General features: G+C 48.2%; 1 protein-coding gene across 2 annotated transcripts in view; it reads right to left on the reverse strand.

Annotated features, from left to right (window-relative positions):
* LOC138527316 (cytosolic phospholipase A2 gamma-like) overlaps positions 1-18,959 on the reverse strand; it is a 442,073-nt gene that overhangs the window by 404,098 nt on the left and 19,016 nt on the right. Inside the window, exon 2 of one of the 2 annotated variants that reach the window (XM_069638375.1) lies at positions 14,982-15,073. The exons of the other annotated variant lie outside the window; for it this stretch is intronic. The gene's annotated coding sequence lies outside the window, so the exon portion shown is untranslated. The remainder of the gene's footprint in view (positions 1-14,981; positions 15,074-18,959) is intronic. 2 annotated transcript variants of the gene reach the window in all.

Below are 18,959 nucleotides of genomic sequence, written 5' to 3' on the forward strand. Positions count from 1 at the left end.
TGTTCTGATTCCGTTGGGCCAGGCTTTGTATTCCTACAGAAACTATGCATGGGCTCTCTTACCTTGAACCTAATAAAGAGGTTTCAATCGGTGTTGCATCCTCATTTCAGGACTCTTGGTCACTTTGAGTACTTAGGAATACTTTAAAAACAAAGTAAAATCTGTGTCCATGACTGGAATATAATGTCCTAGGAGTTGGCAACTGTATACTGCAGCCAGATTGAGCCAGGTTTGATTGGGACTACAAAATAGGCATCAGATGTCCTGCATAGGGGTAGGGTTGCTGTACTGTCCAGTCCCTACAGCGTTGGGACTGAGAAGGCTGCAGCGTTTGTGTCCGCCCTGAATCTTTTCAGGCACGATCCTGCAGAGAGCCCATTTTCCGCTCCCAGCGGACCTCCTGGACAGTACAGCAACCCTACCCAGGATCCCCATGCAGTCTGCCACCGCTGCCCTACTATGAGGACAGATACTATTCAGTAGCACATGAAGATTGAGCTTGTCCTGAAGAAGATGGTCGGTAATCACTAACAAACCATCGAAACCGGTCGACCTGACCTGTTGTGGCTCCACCACAACATTTTATGATACCCCCAAGACCAACAGGGGCTACTGCACGAAATTGCACAAAAAACCCAGAAAGCATGGGTTTTTCCAGCACATCCCCTAGCTAGTGGGACAGTGCATTTTTAGTAAAAATTTGGTATCACTCAATCCACTCTTTGGGCAACCATCCATCTGCAAGGAACTTTCGAGTCACCAGGGTGAATAAAATCATAAGAAAATCCCGATGCCTCCATTTTTGCACTTGTCATTCCTAGTCGTCTAGGTCCAAGACCACGAGATTTAATCCCCCTCTCGTACTTTTTTATATAATAGTGCTGGTTGCCCCACTCCCATTCCTCCCCCCCTTTCCTCTCCCATCATCTGTCAGGCTGTTGGTGACCAAAAACCACTCACACCAGCTAGACTGCCCTCCAGTCAGGCAGCATGTCCATCATCGCCTGTGGTTAGAAATCCCACACGACACCTCCCCTACCCCCCGGCTCTCCACCGGTGGGGTCTGGGTGTCTCAACAGAGCACCAGATCAGCTTTCTACCCTGTGTCCAAGTGAGCAGGACCACCGCTCAAGCATTACCATTAGTTGTTCTGTCTTGCCCTGATTGGCAAGCTGACAAACCTTTTCCCCAGCAAACCATCCCCTGTGTACCAGTATTCCCCTACGGTTTGGGAAGGCAGTTGCCACTCCGGCTCTTTGAGCCTTAATTTACCCTGTTGTTATTTTCCGCTACTTCGCAATAGCATTGAGACGCGCGGGGGCCGTGGCATATTTATGGAGCATACTACGTCCGCCGTGAAGGCTGGTGCGAGGCGTGTCACGTGATACGGCCATGTTGGGAGAAACAATGAATGCAAGCCCCTCCGTGACAAGGACCAGGAAGTCCAGAAGGGGCGCGTTCTGTGGGTCATGACAACAAGATGGCCTTCCCCAAATGTCTCTTTCTGACTTTCTCTTCCTCCGCCTGACCCAACGTGGCTTGTTTGGCCTTCAGGGCTACTTAGCAATATAGTCCATACTGTTCACAAGAGATTACTTCATGTCCCATCCTCTGGAATTGTATGCTTATGTGTAACCCAAACCCTTGAATTCAGTCTGTGCTAGTTGAGCTCTGTCTGGGGTCCTGCTACCCACATCTAACCCCATCTGTAAGGCCTGAAATAGTGTCTGGGTGTCTTCAAAGATGACATAGGGGTATGCCAAGAGAGAGGTAGAAGGATCAGTCCCTACTTGCCTGTGTTCTTCAGTAGTGTAGTGTCCTGGAGAGGACAAGGTTAATGGAGCCAGGAAGCTCCATCAGGAAGGCGACATCCAATGGGGGTGCGCGAGGTATGCGCATGCGGATTAGGAAGCCCACGAGGCAGGCAGTTCACCACGGCGCAGAATAAAGATAGTATCTCCCCATAACGGCTCCTGTGTCTTCTTGCCACAATGTGCCTTATGATTGTATATAGCCTGCCCACACAATATCCACTGGTGTTCCTCTTTATGAAACCCTTGAAGAACCCGACAATGGCGATGAAGGTGGGATCATGGGCTCTGTGGCATTTCAGACATTAGTAGGGGTTCGGGAATGTGGGTCTGGAGGTGCTCTGGCACAGGTGCATGAATTGACTGTGTGCTCCACCATCTGGTCTATTCCTGGGAACCACATGGTATCCGCTACCTGTCTTTTCATAGATACTACCCCCCAATTACCTTTGTGGTCAAGATCCATGACTTGTTGTCGCAGGTCTGTGGGGATTACTATTCGGTGTCCTCACATAACAAGTCCTTCTGCTGATACCACCAATTCCTCTTGTATGTTCTTAAATGCTTGCATCTCAGCTGTGTAGCAGTCTTCCCCTCGGATGCACGTAAGATTTGTGTCTCTCCATCTTCTGGATCTAATAAGTTCTTGGACTCTCGTTAGCATGGTATCATGCCTGGTGTGCTCTAGGATGATCTCTGGCATGATTGCCCTTGGGGGGACCTGATGGGAGAGAAAGTTGATGTACTCCTCTGCTATGGAGTCATTGGAGGACTGATCTGGTAAGGGGTGGCAAGACATAAAATCTGAAGGGTTATACTCCTTTTTAGGCCTGTGAATGTGCTAAAGTTGAAATCCTGTAAGCGCAGGCACAATCTCTGCCGGTGGTTTTCTCTGCCAAACTTGGTGCACGTTTGCCAACATGCAGGACATCTGATGCCTTCCATGTGAGGAAAAGGGAGGCCACTTCGGTAACGTCTCCCAGATGATGTAGGCCCCCTGGGTCGATGTCCGCTCAACTGACGTCAGGAGTCGCTGCCGCATCTTGACATATTTGTTCCCTTCCATGGGTCTTGCCAGTTTCAATTTGAGAGGCTTGAGTGTCCGCTCTGGCCTCCGTCCTAGCCATTTGCAGTATGATAGCGAGTGGGAGAAACTCCCAGAGCACCTCCTTCCTGAATGCCGGGGGGAAGCATCCTCCTCGTATTCTAAGCCTAATGACCTCTTCATTCATGAACTTGTGGAATTCGTAGTACCCCACCAACTTGCAAAGGTGAGTCGCAAAGGCATCCATGGATTCGCCAGTCATCTGGCATGCCATGTTGAAGGTGTGTCTCTCATGGTCGACATTGCATTGGGGGTCAAAGTATGTGCTTAGCGCTTCTCTGAGGTCTGCCTATGTTTTCACGTCATCCGGCAGCAAGTGGTTGTGAGATCTTCCACCTCATCCCATTCCAGGTTCACTGGCAGCCTCCTGGCAAATTTGTCTGGTGCATTTTCATTGTGAGCGTGTAGGTAGTTCTCAAACCTTCTTATCCACCTTTCCCAGCGTGGCCAGAGGGCTTGCTGGTTGCCCATATCAAATGTACCTGGCTGGCGAAATTCCACTGCGCTGCACACTTCTTCCTCTGCTGGTTCACCTTCTGACATCTCAGTGACAGTTGTATCTCGTCACACTCTGCGGTAAGTGGTGTATTGCTTGGCTTCTGTCACTCCCTCAGATTGGTGGGCACTGCTTCCTAGACCTGCCTTAGGCCTGACCTGGCTCCGTAGAGCTTTCCTCTTGTTTCTTACTAATCTTTCCCTAAATCCCCACCTCAGGGATTAGTTCCTGAACATTTTCTTCATCTCTTTGCTCAATTGCCCACTCTTATCTCCTCCACACCTCATCAGCACAGGTTAGTTCTTCCTCCTCATCCTGGCCTATCTCTTTCCCACTTCCCTTCTACATCTAACCTTCTCTGCCTCCGTTGGCACCGTTTCTTTACTTCTAAGACCTCTCTCCTCCTCCTTGTTATTTACCATCCATCTATCACACTTTGGTCTAGTCTTGTGCCCACCACTTCCTTGCTACCACCTCAAGATGTTCTCATTGCCACCACCAACTTCCCAACCCTTTGGGCTGCTTTGATTATCACCACATCCTTTTTCTCATCAAAATCACTTCCTCTCTACCACTTTGCACTGCTCTCGTTGCCACCAGGTCTCCTCTACTACCTTGGACTGTTCTCATTAATATCACTTCCTCACAACCCCGTTGAGTTCATTTGAATGACACCACTTCCTCTTTACCACCTTGGACTCGTCTCAATGCCTCCTTCTCCTTTTCACCCCCCTGGCTATTTATCTCACCACCTCCACCTCACTACCACTTTTGGCTGTTCACACTTTCACAACCCTCCTCACCAAATTGGCTCCCATCCAACTCCTCCACCACCCGTTTAACCACCCCTTCCTTAGTTATCTTCTCCTCTGCTGGTCCTGTTACTATCATCAGATCTGTCCCTTCTTGTCTCACGGGTTTCTTCCCTTGTGAGATCACCATCTCCTTCCCCTTTGTAGATGGCACCTCTTCCTCTACTTTTCCGTTGCCACCTCCCCTGCACTGACTCTCTGCAGACACCAGCCTCCCTACAACTCTCCTATCATCAGTCTTCACCAAACTCTAGCCTCCTATGCCTGCATACACAATGCCAGACTGGGCTCATTACCTCATATAGGACCAACCCATGCCCCTAGATGGGATGATGGGTGAGGGTGTGCACCTGTGATTCCCAATTGTTGGAGGGCTGGGAATGACTGTTGCACCCTGCTTCACTTGGCTCCAGATAAGCCTGTCGGGTACTGACTAAACCTACATAAACCCAGGCAGTCATCTTGGATGTCATTTATTTGTGTGTTGGGTCAGGAAGAGCTTCATCTGCCTGGAATAAGCCTGGGTGCTGCAATTCACCTAAGTACAGATTGGAGGGATAGGGTGATTTTAAGTCTATTTTAATGTTCCCCACGATGGTTGCTTTTGTTTGGTGAATTTGCAGACTAGGAATGTCGGTTCACACACCTGAACAGGCCACGGATTCCTCAGCCACGTCCACAATTTTGTGTGAAAAGTGGGTACCTGTTTCTCCCTGTTACATCCAGCAGATATCTTTTGAAGCCTGTGGATTTGATGAGTTTAACACTTTATGCAGATTTTTCACACACTTTTTAAAGGTAAAAGACAGTATTATGTCTTGCTTTTCTGTGTTGTCTTAATTTGAAATTGTATTCCTCTAGTAATTCCTTAAAACCTTAGTTTAATCAGAGGCAATTGAATCCACATTATTTTGCCACAATATGTTTCAGTTCAGGGGCCTTTGTCAGCTTCTCTGCCCGAGCAGTATGTGCTTGGTCAGCCAAGTGACTCATAGCTCTACGCTGCCTGCCAGAAGCAGCAACTGCCACACCCCTTAGTTCCTCATGGTGCCATATCCCAGGAGCTCATGCAGAGCTCATGCTTCCAAAGGGCCTGACCCCAGCCCCCACTTAATACTTAAATAATTCAGCCATCTTCTCATCCAGGCCCCTGATTAGTACAATAGTAAGAAACTCCGTTATTGCAACCACCTTCTTGTTGGTTCGACACATATTTCTTCTCTCCACTAACCTCACGCTACATGATCATCACCTTTGCCAACAATGCGTTTTTCAACCTCCCTCACCCGTCCTGTCTTTCTGACACAAGTCAGTCTGGCTTGCCATTCAAAACGGAGCCTCGTCCAAATTGTTCTCACTGGTATTCAAGTCTGTTCATGGCCTGGCACACCTAGATTACACTAGAGGCATTTGCATTCCTAACCATCTCCTCCACTTGAATCATCTAGTTAATCCAAGAAGATGATGACCACCTTCCAGATTCATTTAATTGGCTCTTCATACTATCCCACTCTGGCTTAAAAGGGAGGGTATGTCTCATTATAAGCTTTAATTATAAAGACACTACTACGCCTTAAATAGGTCCAGGGTATCTTTAAATCTTCAAATATTTGCTTGTGTAAGTTTCTTCAGAACTGCACAGTCCCCCATTGAAAGAGTACTGAGACTGTGCTCTATGGAAGAGCTTAGGTTGGGGTATGTAGCTGGTGGGAATGAGGTGGATGGGTTAAAATGGCTTTGTACTTGTTCCCATGCCCTCTTAGGCAGATCTGTCATATTATTTTCTGGCTTGCCATGGCAGAAAACATAATACATCTTGCACTGCATTCCACAAAGATATAAAGGTGGTCTTAACGCACCTGGTGCCCTTTCTCCTCACATTAAGAAGATTAGATGCCCTGATTTTCCATTACCTCTTCACCAACATCACTCTCACCTTCTCCCTGTTTTACTTCAAGTTGCTTAATACTTTGATGTTTTTTTCCACATCTGTGCTGCATTCCAGTGTGGTTAAAAAATATGAAAAATGCTGTTCCCAATCCACAACAACCAGATGCTCTATGATACATAAATGCCTTTCATCAGGCCACTGCATCTTAAGTAGAGGATCATTTTCATGGAAGCCATTTTGGAATGTGAGGTGGACCTGACAATGTCATCATTGTTTGTATGTGTTACCTTTGTGGCAATTTTTCAATTTTGTTTGTGATTTCCTTGTGTTGGTGTTGGACAGCGTTGAGCTGCCACGTTATAATGATCAATCTGCATTTTGATACAACTTTGTTACAGTATGTATTTTAATTGAGCTTTTAAGTGTAATTTAACAATAAATTAGTATAATGAATTATTCTCTACATTATATCACGTAGCAACATTTTCCCTTACAGATTTTCTTTGCAAGATAGTTTAATTAACTGGTGTGTAACATACATTCTACTGGCCAGATTAGGCCACTGAGAGCATTATGTATGGTTCTTCGAGTTAATAGAGTTGTACAAGAGGGTGCAGACTGCTTCTTGTTATTTGTTCTCTAAACTTTAGGAAGCAAAAAAGCCAGGCTGGAATTAAAAATATTGGTCATAGTGCTACAATATATGTCAGAAGTCCTGCAGGATGTGGAGAGACATCTTGGGGTGTGGAGAGTGGAGCTTCATGCTGCATGAACACAGAAAGGCACAAGAGGTTGTGGTGACACAGGTATGGCACAGGAACTGAGGATGAATGTGAGACATGAATGAGCAAAAACTCTAGAGTTATTAGTGCATGAGTGGGACGCAAGGCTGCATCCTGAGAAATGGAGAGCCAATACCAAATCGTCTAAAAGGCTGTTGTGGCCTTAATGGACGACAGGATGCTGTACAAGAGTTCTAACTGTCTTTATTATAAGACAAAGAGGTCAACATTTAATTGTCCTAACGCAGGGCAAGCAATTACTCACAGTTCAGTTCAGTTCACTGTTCAGGGCTTCCCAGTTGACTCACTGGGAAATAGGTGTGCACAACGATAGCACGCTGCAAGATTCTAGGGCCCCCAGGTAACCGCCTGTGGCTGTGGACTTACGCCCTAGAAGCTGAAGTATGAGGCTACTCAGGATCTCATGTCTAATGGCTCCTCATAATGTTTAGTGGCTCCTCATAATGTTTCATGGCTCCCCATAAGGTTTAGTGGCTCCTCATAATGTTTAGTGGCTCCCCATAAGGTTTAGTGGCTCCTCATAAGGTTTAGTGGCTCCTCATAATGAGCAGAGATCGCCGGCACGACTTGCCTGGCTCACTGCCAGCCTCTGACTCGCGCCAAACGCTTCTCGCGGAGCGCGGGCTCGCGAGATCCCGTTGGGCTGAGATCTCGCGAGACCGCGCCCCCGCAGTCACGTGACGTCCCCACACACCTCCTTTGCTGGGAAAAGAATGGATTGTCACTCCATGACAAAGTCTGCAAACTTGCTGGGTTTCCTTTTCTCTCTCTGTGGTCTGCCTTGATCTGGATGCGGGGCAGGGGTGCAAGAGTACTCTTGGGAAGGTGCGGGTGATTCTGGTTCTCCTTGCTTTGCCCTCCGCTGTGACTCCCTGAGTGGATTTGGGGAGTTGCTCCTGGAGGCTTCGCTGCCGTAGGGTGACTCTGAGGCATCTCTTTCTGACTGGCGGGTATTTTCGGATTGCTCTGGCAATTCGGATGCCTCTTGTTGGTTTTGATCTTCTCCGGTCTCCCAGATTGGCTGTTCAATGGATTCGTTCCTGCGGTACATTGCCACTCTTTCTAGATTCCATTTCCTTCCGTCGCTGGTGCAGACGTGGTTCGATCCTTTGGCAACGACCTCTATGGGACTGCTGTCCCTGGAACCTGTCACCGTGTCTTTGTGGGGAAGACGAATCTTGACCAGGTTGCCTCTGTTGACTGCTGTGTGTCGAGCAGCCCGAAGCGTGTCTCCTTGAGCCTTCATGGCTTCCTTGTTCTGCTGCATGCGAAACACTATGTCTCCCATGTCCACATCTTCGTCAGCCCTCACTTGATGGAGCCACGGGGGTACCAGTGTGCATGCTGCCCTTCTCCCCCTTAGCAGATGGAATGGTGACACGCCGGTGACAGCGTTAGGGATGATGTGGTGGGCCGTGACGGCCTCCTTGACAGTCTTGTATGGGTTTAGGCCCGAGGCATGCGCCAGTTGCAGCACACCTTTGATAAAGCGGTTCGCCCGCTCGACCAGGCCGTTGGCCTGTGGGTGGTAGAGGCTTGCTCTTCGCTGTTGAATATTGTTGTGCCTGAGGAATTTCTCCATTTCTCGAGAGACTAACTGGACGCCATTGTCCGTCACAATTTCCTCCGGGAGGCCTTCTCGCTGGAATATGGCGGTGAGTGCTTCAATGACTGTGTTTGTGGTGATGTCCGAAGTGAAGTCAACATCGACCCATTTTGAGAAATAGTCGACGGTGACTATCCCGTATTTATGTTCTGGAGGCATGCCGTCCAGCGGGCCGATGAAGTCCAAGCCTAGTTTGCGCCAAACCCCTTTGGGGATTTCGGTGGGCAACATAGGGGCTTGTCTCACAGACAGGTGCTTGTCGCTGTTTGTGCACTCATGGCACCTTTCAACCATTTGTCGTATGTCCTGATCCTTGCCTGGCCACCAGTAGGCGTCGCGAATCCTGTGCCTGGTCATGTTGCACCCCAGATGGCCTGAATGCGCTCTGCACAGAATTACTTCGCGAATTCCACTGGGTGGAATCACTTGGTCGCCTCTCAGAATGAGACCGTTCATGGCAGTGATTTCGTTGTTCACCTTCCAGTAGGGACGTAGGCCTTTGGGAATCGATTTTTCATTAGGCCATCCTTCGCGGACCCAGGCTGCCACGCGCCAAAGGGCATCGTCCTGCTCGAACTCCTCCTGCCAATGGCGCTCACTCAGGTCCATGTACTCGCCATTCCTCAAGTCACCGATGGAGGCCACGACGCATTCGTCTTCTAAGAATGTGGTTCCAGGGGTGGTCTGGTTCAAGAGCCTGGACATGCAGTCAGCTTGTGCATTTTTCCAGCTGGCAATGTGGGCTATCTCGTATTTATACTCTTGAAGTTTTGCGGCGATCCTGGCCAGTATCGGGGTAGCAGTCTTGGTGCCGCCTGGGCTCAACATGTGAATGAGGGGTTTGTGGTCGGTAACCAGTTTAAAGTTTGTGCCCCAAATGTAGGATCTGAAGTAGTCGACGGCCAAGGCACAAGCCAACATTTCTTTCTCTATGGTGGAATAATTCTTCTCCGCTGACGATAGTGCTTTAGATGCAAAAGCCACAATATTTTCAGTGTCGCCCTTCTTCTGGGTTAGGGTAGCCCCCAGACCATAAGCGCTGGCGTCCGTAGTGATGCAGGTGTCCCATTCAGGGTTGAAAGGTTTCAAGCAAGGTGCGTGTATAATCCTACTTTTGATTTTAGGAAAGGCTCCGTCTTGCCCTTGGCCCCAGGAGTATGGAGCACCTTTCTTCAGAAGTTCCCTCATGGGGGACGTAGTTTCGGAGAACCTTGGGACGAATTTTGCATAGTACTCCGCTAGGCCCAGGAATGAGCAGAGTTCTTCTCTGGACATCGGGGCCAGGGGGTCTGCTATGGCTTCCATAAGGTTCTTCTTGGGGCTCACCCCTTCGCTTGAGATGCAGTACCCAAGGTATTCCACCTTGCTCTCTCGGAAGACACAATTCTCGTGGCGAAGATGAACGCCTGCATCTTGAAGCTTGATCAGGACTGCCCTGAGTGCTCTGTCCTTTGCATAGACGAGGATGTCGTCCTGAAAGAATGCAAGGTTTGTGAGTCCTTTGAGTAGGGAATTCATCCTTCTCTGAAATGCGGACGCTGGCGAAGACAACACGAACGGCATGCGGTTGTATTGAAAAGTGCCGAAAGGAGTGATGAACGCTGTAAGGGGGCGCGAAGACTTGTGTAATGGAATTGGTGATAGGCATCATGCATGTCTAGCTTCGAGAAGACTGCCGCTTCTTTCATCATTAGGACAATCTCGCTGTACAGGGGAGCGGAAAGCTGTCGGTGACCACCTCTAGATTCAGACTTCTCAGGTCGATGCATATTCTGAGGTCGTTGCTGGATTTCTTCTTGAGTAAAACCACCGGACTCAGCCACTCTGAGGATTCCACTGTCTCGATGGTCCTTTCTTCGACTATATTCCAGAGATGAGCATCCAACGCAGGTCTCGCCATGGCAGGCACTGGTTTAACCTTGTGTTTCACGGGTACTGCATTGGGTTTCAAACAAATCTTGTGAACAAAGTTTCTCACTTTCCCCGGTCTCTCGGAAAACAGATTTGGGACCATAAGCACCTGTTCCGAGTGCTGGGGTCTAGATGATTCTGAGTCTGTGTTGATCGTCCCATCCCAGCACAGCTGGACCTTTGGCTGAGAAGTACACCTTGGTGGTGGTAGCCCTCCCTTTGAATTCAATTTGGGCTTTGATGTACCCCAGTAAGTCTACGGTTGCTCCTCCGAAACCGTCGGTTTCTGCCTGGTGGACATGATCTCGACCTTTGCTTGTCCCATCATCTCCTTGTATGTGTCGATGGGGAGGATTGTGAGGTCCGATCCTGAGTCTGCCATGACACGTGTTTCCATGCCATCCACTCTATCCTGACTTGGAGGGCATTGACCATGATGATCATGGGTCTGTCCTGTAGCTCGTCATTGTCGCTTGAAGCATGGTTGCCATCGACGCGGGAGACAGTTCTTCCCCGCCACGTGCATGCCGGGACCACGTGGCCGATGTGTCTGCACTTGGAGCACTCCTTATTCCTGGCGGGGCAGTCACGATCACTCGCCATGTGTTTGGTGCGGAGCATCTGTTGCATTTCGGCACATCCCTTTGCCTGGGGCCTTTTTCTCTTGGACTGTCACGGGGCTGCTTGTCTCTGCACCCTCTCCATTGCAGCACTGCAAGCTCGGGTACGGGTGGGTGACTTCCCGCCTCTATGCGCCTGTTGGAGGTTTCTTCTTCCGCCCTGGCAATATGGATGGCCTTGTCGAAGGTCACTTCCTTTTCTTGTATAAACTTGTCCTGCACTTTCCTAGAGTTGGTGTGCACGACCAGCATGTCGCAGATAACCTGTTCTGCGTTGTCGTCGAAGGTGCATAAGGATGCTAGCTCCCTCATCCTGGTGATATAGTCGTCCACGGGTTCACTCCCCTCTTGTTTGCGAGTGTAGAACCTTAGCCTGTGCAGCACCACGTTCTCCTTTTTGGTGAACCGCTTCACAATGCGACGGATTGCCTCTTTGGAGACGTTGTCGTCGTCATCCTCCACTGGTATGGCTGTCAAACTAGCAAAGATGTGCTGTCCCTCAACCCCCATTGCGTTCAGCAGCATCGCCTTCTTCCTGGCAGGGGCATATCCTGTGCCGCCTGCGGCCTCCAGATACGTGGAGAAGAGGGGTTCCCACTGCATCCACGGAATCGCCGGGGTCCCGGGTGAGGGGAGGAATGCAGGGGGCGGCGTGGCACCTTGCATGGTGGGTCCGTGGTTGTTGGGATATCCTCGTCGCCAGTTATGTGTGGCCTCAAAGGACGACAGGATACTGTACAAGAGTTCTAACTGTCTTTATTTTAAGACAAAAAGGTGAACCTTTAATTGTCCTAATGCAGGTCAAGCAATTACTCACAATTCAGTTCAGTTCACTGTTCAGGGCTTCCCAGTTGACTCACTGGGAAATAGGTGTGCACAACGATAGCACGCTGCAAGCTTCTAGGGCCCCCAGGTAACCTCCTGTGGCTGTGAACTTACGCCCTAGAAGCTGAAGTATGAGGCTACTCAGGATCTCATGTCTAATGGCTCCTCATAATGTTTAGTGGCTCCTCATAATGTTTAGTGGCTCCCCATAAGGTTTAGTGGCTCCTCATAATGTTTAGTGGCTCCCCATAAGGTTTAGTGGCTCCTCATAAGGTTTAGTGGCTCCTCATAATGAGCAGCGCTCGCCGGCACGACTTGCCTGGCTCACTGCCAGCCTCCGACTCGTGCCAAACTCTTCTCGCGGAGCGCAGCCTTGCGAGATCCCGTAAGGCGCGATCTCGCGAGACGGCACCCCCGCGGTCACGTGATGTCCACACAAAGGCATTGTGAGATAAGAGATAAAGAGAGCCCTGAAGATGTGTTCTGAGAAATGCAGTGAAAGTGTGAAAGACATTGTGATGTAGAGATGCCCTGCAGCTGCCTCTGGTAATCATACCTTCACCCAGTGGCGGCTGGTGAGTCTGAAAGCTAGTGGGGCGTAAATTTGCCTGTGTGAATTCGGTATCGAGCGGGTGCAGCATGCGAGCCCACGCCATCCAAGGGGTGTATGGGGGTGTTCTCCCACCGTGAACATTTTTGGAAAAATGGCCTCCAAAATGTGCTATTTACTGTCCAAACCCACTGAAATATGACATCAAAATCATTAGGTTTTACATACTAAAGGTGGTACCTTATGCTTACGTGTGCAAGTGTGATGGTGTATATTACAGCAGCTTGTATTGCGAATAGCTGGTACTATGGTGTATGCATAAAGAAATTCAAACAGCCAACCCCATCTGGCTTTTCAAAATGCGAGGGTCTTTCTTACCAACTCCAGAGTAAAATGCCAACTAAACATGCCCCTTTTTGTTCAGAATTGTAAGATGTTCACAAGCTTCTATTTCCATTGACTAAAGAGACAGGAGCTGGTAGCGAGTTAAAAGTTAAGGAGCCCAGTGTGGTATGGACAAGGGCTTTGAGGGCCCACCACTTTTTCAGGACTCTAACTATTCTGGTAAATTAGCAGTGTATGGAACAAGGACAAAAAGCCATTCCAACATGAGGAAAGTTCAAATAAATATATTTTTTAAATATACAAAAAATATAGAATTTTTTAAGCAGGTGCAAGATATTGTATTAAAACAGTGTATTAGCTTCATGTTTACATAGTATTTGAACTCGCAAAAGGACCCAGAAAACAGAGGCTTTACATTGAATGCGTTGTCCCGCACCTTCCTTGTAAGCGGTGCCGACTGCTGTCATCCTGGCTCCCTGCTCTCTGGGCACAGGGCTGGGGTGCTGCTGGGGACGAGGGGGGCTGCTGGACCTGCGTGGTCTGCACAGGTAAGATAGGGTGCCTGGTAGAAAAGGTGCCTGCTGCTCTGTCACAACCACTCCAGGCTGTGCAGCGCGCACTTGGTAAGCCTACAATTAAAAGGGCAGTGCCGAAAATACAATGGCCCTCATTACGACCCTGGCGGATTTTTTCCGCCAGCGACGGACTTTCCGGCCATGGCGCAAAGTCCCTTTACGCCATGGCGGATGGCGGACTTACCGCCCCATTCCGAGGTCGGCGGGGCGGTAAGTCCCCATTGACCCATTTACCCTTCCCCATTCCCATTTCGGCCCCATAGGGCTCAATGGGAGTGGGGAAGGAGTTAATTACGCCACCGTAAAATACGGTGGCGTAATTAACACCAAGGTCCCAGAGCGCCATGGATTTTTCCGCCCGCAAAAAGCGGGCGGAAAAATGACCATGGCGCTCCAGGAACTCGTAGTTGGCGGTAAGGGGTCCGCGCAGCTAACGCTGGCGCAGACCCCTTAGCGCCAGGGTCGTAATGAGGCCCTATGTTTGAACTCGGTAAATCTGCTTAGTAGATTTTCCCAGTTTTCATGTTTTACGACGCACATATAAGTCAGTGAAATAGATATATATTTTAAGATACATCGTGTTGGACCAACAAATAAATTACTTCTTCGCACACAGTGTTTTTTTTTGGTCCACCGCAGAGTAATAGTGCTTTATGGACATGACTCCCTCCAGAAGTATTTTCAGCGCTTGATTTTACGAGAAAAATCAGAACGCCAAAAAGTGACATCCGTATATCGTCCAAGCTGAACCAAAATGCAAACAAGTCATGGAAAACGTTGAACAATAAAATAAGCAGCACTGCATCTGCTGCACGAAATTCATACAGCTGTAGGCGCGTGCATTTCAGCTAGCAATACCACAACGTGAATCTGTGCGACCTGAACATACATTTCAAAGCACTTGCTGTGTCATATGCAGATAAAGCTATTCAGCCACAGTCTTTGTGTGCATACGCATCATAAAGTCGTGCATGCAAATAATAGTGGTGTTTGCACGTCATCAATTGGTGCGCATCTGCATAAAAGTTATGGTTGTACAAAGTTGGGCCCACGCATTTTGTGCCTCCATATAACAACATGTTGAATGTACATGCCACAGCTGTGATTGCACATATTAAAACTGCAAATGCACACACTCTATGTGTATGCTCACTGTTTTAAATACACATTTTGCAATTAAGCCCTTTTGCACACATTCAATTGGATTTGCTTGGCAAAATGAGACTGGGATCGACAGCAGAATCGCACATGTTAAAGAAGCCGTGCCTTTCTCATAGAAAGGTGTCACAAAACACAAGATTCGGATGCACGCCTGTCAAGGAACACCCAGTGTATTCAGCTACCGCGCTTGGCGTGTGCCTGGTGAAGCCCAGCGTGGCAGCGGACCGCGGGCACAATGGTTGGTGGGCGCGAGCGTGACTCAGTGGCACTACATCTCACAGAGAGACAGAGAGATGTAGTCCGCCGAGTGCCGCAGCCCACGCGGCTGGCCACATTTAAGTTAAGTAACAGACTCTTGCCAGCACAGCATGCAAGCCCAACAGGGCCAACGGACACCACAAATCAACAATAACAAATAAAAACGTAATAAATCACAGCTTGAAAGCCTGCTCACAAATGTTAAGACTTACCTGAACTCTGACTCTTAGACTGTACTGGAAGTACTGTCGGCAGCACACGTGGATTTGGGCATGAGAAAAGTCCACCACCAAGGGGGCCGGGGCTAAAGAACAAACGAGAAGAAGGTGAGACACTGTGTTCCCATGACCCAACTCCACCCACAAGCCACATATGGATTGTCATTGGCTGGCAAACAGCCAATGACAATCCACAACTAACCTGTTGCTATGCTGTATGGCCTGGCTGCAGAAGAAGACTCAAACTGTAGTGCGCTGTTTGCGCACAATAACAAGAGCGCGGGGCCACCCCTCCAGCGCCCCGCCAGCCTCCTGAATGGAAGAATGGTTACGTAGAGTGCATGGAGCTATGAGCTCCACACACTCTAAATTGCAGATAGTGGAGTAAATCAGGACACGCCCCGCCACAGCAGCAGATCTGGCCCAGGACAGCAGCCCAGCATTGCAGAGCGGCAGATTAATTAAATAAATAATTAATCTGCCGCTCTGCACAAGTTTAATTTGAATTTTTGCCGGCACAATTCCCAGAAGAGTTGTCTCTTCTCTCTCCTCCGTGGGGGGGGGGCCACCCCCCCGCCCAATGTAAGCAGCCGCCACTGCCTTCACCGAAGCATCTACAAGACATTGTGAGATAAAAGCAACCCCAAAGCAGCATTTTATCAAATGTAGCTAAATTACCAAAGTACCCAAGAGACACTGTGAGAGTCCTGAAGGCACATTCTAGAAACTGTAGCCAAAGTACTAAAATACATAGTGAGGAAGTGAGAGCCTTATGCTTGATTCTTGAAAAACCTAGGGAACATTCTGAGCCATCCAAAAGACATTATAAGACAGAGTCCTGAGGTTACAGGCTGTGAAATGTCAGTAAAGCAAGAGATATCATAAGAAAAGGAGACACTTGGCACTGCATCCTGGGGAATAGAGTTAATCTCCCAAAGAACAATCAAGGGGCTTTTATTGACGAGATGTATGGGGAAAGTGCAGTCCAACAGAGGCTCCGACTGTTGAGCATAGGGGGCATAGGTATTAGGACCCAGGACGCAGCTACCCTTCTGTGACTTAGGATGTCAGTTCCTTCATCACAACAAAATGCTGGAAAGAGCAGTGTTGCAAGCTGACAGGATGCAGAATGTGTGTGTTGTGAATTGTGCCTGGTGGAGGATCAAAAGTGCTGTAGAGAAGCCATTAGGCCCAGTGCTGACAACAGATGTGGTTATGAGACTTCTAGGCATGTTGGCATCATGCATCGTCATAATCTCCCATGCACGTTTCACAATGTGAATAATCCAGCAGTGGCTCACAGAGCAATTATCGCAAAAACAGGCCAGTGGGACGATCTAGTAGTTGTCTCACAAACAGTAAAGTTAAGTATTATTTGATGGTCAGCAGAACATATGAGCAAGGGAAGCTATTTCATTTCTCTGTGCCACAAATCACAATAACAACAGACACATCCCTGCCAGGTTGGGGAACACATAATTTGCACCTCACAGCTCAAAGAAAATGGACAACAAAGTCAAAAACCTACCACATACACTGGTTAGAACTCCAAGCAATAAAGACGGCACTGCTTCCCATCCAAAGTGTTCTGGAGGGGAAAAGCATCCGCACACAAACAGATAACCAGATTGCAATGTTTTATATCAACACACAGGGCAAAACACACTCCAAACAATTGTCCATTCTCGCACAAAACATTTGGCACTGGTGCATACAAAGGACACATTCATCCAAGCACAGCATGTTCCAGGGGCTCACGAATGGCTGGCAGCTTCCCACAGTAGAGGTCTAATGCCTGAACATGATTGGGAACTCAACAGCAATACACTCAGACAGAGCTTCACCACATAGGAACAACCAACACGGGACTTATTAGCAACAAGAGAAAACAATAAATGCCAAAACATTGCATCCAGGTTCCCACTACAGGGGTAGCTAGGCAATGTACTATGGATGAGTTGGTCATGGTTATTTGCACACACTTTCCCCACTGACACCACTTAACTGCAAGATAATTCACAAACTGCAAAACTAGAGTCTAACAATGATACTGATTGCACCAAAGTGAGCAAGACAGCCATATAACTCACACCTACTATGCATGTCTGTGTGCCCACAATCAAGCTTGAACCAATCCAAGAGCTACTTACACAGAAGAACAAACAGATAACTCACCCGACACCTCAGACAACCAATTCTGCAGCCTGGCTCCTCACGTCATAGTATTTGGTAATTTATCCGTAGATATCTGCTCCCAGTACCTTCGCTCCCCATGGCGACTAGGGGATACTCCACTCCTATTTTTATCATTATCTACCAACTGGTCCTGTTGCCACTCACTCTCATACTAATATCAACCCACCCATACACACCCATAACTACCCATACACACCTCTCTCAACCCCCACCCTCCCCAACTTAAACTGTGGGTTACTATCACTGAGCAATCTTCCTTTCACATCCTCCACCATGCTCACTCCACCTCACACACTCAGCAGGCCCAACCCTACCACCAGCATGAATACCAGACTAAGCTCTCGCACTAAAACTCATCCTCACACCCAACATAAAAATATCCTATTCAAAGACCTCACCGCCAAAGAACAGCAAACCTCATCTCATCCCACACCGCTGCACCACACAACTCACATGCCCCCACAGCCTGATGCTGCCACTATCAAGGGTGCCCTTATCAATGCAATATCCCTTATTGCCTACGCCCTAGACATTTCAAACCTCATCACCACAAATAAACTAGACTTTCGGGCAATCACATAAACTTGGCTCCACCAAGCTGCTGGCCCTGCCCTCATGCTGGCAGTCCCAGATGACTACAATATCTTTAGATCAGACCAAACTACCAAGAAAGGTGGCGGGGTAGACCTTATTGCTAGGAACTCTCTAGCTCTAAGAGTATGCGACACTACCTCCCTCCCCTCGGGAGAACATCTCTCAATGAAACGTCAACTCTCCCCAGACCGCACACTCCTCATCCATACCATCTATAGACCACCAGGCCCACTCTCTTCCTTTGAGGATGATCTATCCAACCTCCTCACACAAAACACCAAACCTAATTCACAAATCCTCCTTCTTGGCGACCTGAACCTTGGTCATTACGACAACCTAGACACCAACGCACTAACCATCCAAAATATTATCTCTGAACTAGGCTTTTCCCTAAAAAACAGACCCCACGCACAACAAAGGCAGAATTCTGGACTGGGTCACTGAACTAAACTGCAATGCTAATATCCTTGCCAACACCCAATGTGCATGGTCTGACCATAATGTCATCATCTTTGAAATCTGTGATGCCAAGCAGCTCACACCTAAAGACTTCCAGGGCCCACCAGCCCTTACAAGGAACAATCTCTTCATTTCACAAGAGCAACTAATGCCATTAATTCAATCAATCATCCAACAACAATTCCCCCCAGACTTGGATCCATCAACCATGGTGGAGCTATATAACCAGAATGTATTAAACGCTCTAAATCATTTAGCCCCGCTCAAACTCAGGAAATTCAAACCAGCAGCTCACCTTAATAAATGGTTTACCACTGAGCTAAAAACCTTACACAAAGCAAAAAGAGAAGCAGAATCCTCCTGGAAAAAAAACCTGTCTATCCAAAACAAAGATTAATACTCTAAAGCCTCCTTTGTATACAAAACAGCCATTATCGAGACAAAAAAAATAACAATTACAATGATATAATTGCGAACGCAAAATCTAACACCAAGGGGCTCTTTTCCATCCTCAAAGAAATGGAATCGCCCATCTTAGCCCCTGAAGCCTGCAACAAAGATACCATATGGTGCTCCAATATCCAAAAAGCACTTCTGAACAAAATCTTTCTACTTCAAGCTAAAATTGAAGCCATACCAGCCACCATCAACCCCAATACTCATCCCTTAAAACAGACTAATGTAAACCCCCAATCATCCACATATAACTCACAAAACATAGCT

This window comes from Ambystoma mexicanum, chromosome 1q, assembly GCF_040938575.1.
Source record: "Ambystoma mexicanum isolate Mex_15411 chromosome 1q, UKY_AmexF1_1, whole genome shotgun sequence".
Classification (NCBI taxonomy): domain Eukaryota; kingdom Metazoa; phylum Chordata; class Amphibia; order Caudata; family Ambystomatidae; genus Ambystoma; species Ambystoma mexicanum.